General features: G+C 32.9%; 1 long non-coding RNA gene across 1 annotated transcript; it reads right to left on the reverse strand.

Annotated features, from left to right (window-relative positions):
• Positions 1–1,196: 1,196 nt before the first annotated feature.
• Positions 1,197–1,557, reverse strand: LOC112844791 (uncharacterized). The gene is made up of 2 exons (XR_003217541.1): positions 1,324–1,557; positions 1,197–1,236 (listed from the first exon to the last, which is right to left on the reverse strand). It is a non-coding gene; the product is annotated as an uncharacterized LOC112844791 (long non-coding RNA).
• Between the last annotated feature and the right edge of the window lie 61 nt (positions 1,558–1,618).

A 1,618-nucleotide genomic window follows, 5' to 3' on the forward strand; every position in this document is an offset into this window, starting at 1 on the left:
GTAAACAGTAGAACCATTAGCATGAATGTTATGGTTCTACTCTGATCAAAACAAAAGTCAGCTGTGTGACCTGATATAAAATATAAAAGAGGAACACATATAAATGGATGTGACCTTTATGAACTTTTCAAAATGACTTTATATGTCTGACCCATTATCTATATATATTAGAGCAGATGTGGAAAACCACTGTTAGACCTACTCTATACTAATGTAGTTACTGACACCCCATACTAAGGCAGGATTCATACAAACACACATTATTTATTCTCTTAAACATTTTCTTTTTTCACATTTTGAGATTGTGTAATTTCTATAAAGAATATGTGTAATGGTTCAATAGATATAGTTATTTAAATGTCCATAATAATCACATGATCATTTTTGTACATCCTACAATTCAAGATTTAGAGCTGTGTGTTTGTATGAATTCAGTTTGCTATACTTATAGACTTAGATATATTAATCCACTATTTACCAAAACAAGTTACATTGTTTGGGTAAATAGATTGGGTTTGTCCTACAAAATAATTATTCAACAATAAAAAAAAACACAAAAAACATCTGCACATTAATCCAGAGTTCAGTTTCATATGTCTGATATTGTTTGTTAAATCTGGTGACACAAACACAGTCAAAAATTCATTGCTAGTGTGACATGTGGTCCTTTTTGCCTTTGACCAATGATATGCTGGTTACTTGGACCAGTTTAGTATTTGCTGTCACAGAGGAATGTTAACCATAAATCCAAAAGACAAAACTCAAAAAAATATGTTAATTGCAAACATATTTTTGCTTAGTAAAAGGACTGAAATTACATGGAAACTGTCACCTTAAAGCCTCATTGTAAATATCATCACAAACAGATGTTTTACACACAGCTAACAAAGCTCCACCACATCCGATCACTGCATATAAATGTAAAAGAAAACAAAAAAAATAAATAAAAAAAATTAAAAAATTAACACAAGGGAAGACTTTTGATTTAATAACTAAGCTTAAAATAAGTGTTACCTTTGAATATTTGTGGGAAAAATCTGATGCTACCCAAGAATCCAAAGCCACACTGGAAACGATGACAGGCTTGCAGCCCTCTGTCTTCCTGGAGTGAGGTGCCTGATCAGTAGCAGTGAGTTGACAGAAGTCGGTGTCTGTAAGAGTGGCCAAACACTGACACTCTGTCCACTTGCGTAGAGTCTAAGAAGCTGGAATGCAGGCACACTGTACTAGCTTGTTCTAAAAAAATACAGAAAAAGGAACATTTTATTTGTGTTAAGGCCTAAAAACTAGAAATAAGTTATAAAATGGACAATGTTGAAATACCTTATAGGTGCTGCAGGCCACATAACCAGAATCCAGAGCAATCTCACACTCACATGATGGTGAGGAAAGATATAAGCTCTGCAATGAGGTTTGAATGTCTTAGTTGGGACACTGAAGAACTCAGGAGACAGCAATACCTGCACAGAGAGACAGAGTAGAAAAAGCATAGATTTGTAATCCATAATGTGAATTAAAACTCAGAAAGTGTCAACAAGTATAATCATTTGAGTATGAAATTATAGCAATAAACAGGATTTAAATTAATTAATTGAATTAAAAGCAATGACATTTTTTA

This window comes from Oreochromis niloticus, unplaced genomic scaffold (assembly GCF_001858045.2).
Source record: "Oreochromis niloticus isolate F11D_XX unplaced genomic scaffold, O_niloticus_UMD_NMBU tig00001593_pilon, whole genome shotgun sequence".
NCBI lineage: Eukaryota > Metazoa > Chordata > Actinopteri > Cichliformes > Cichlidae > Oreochromis > Oreochromis niloticus.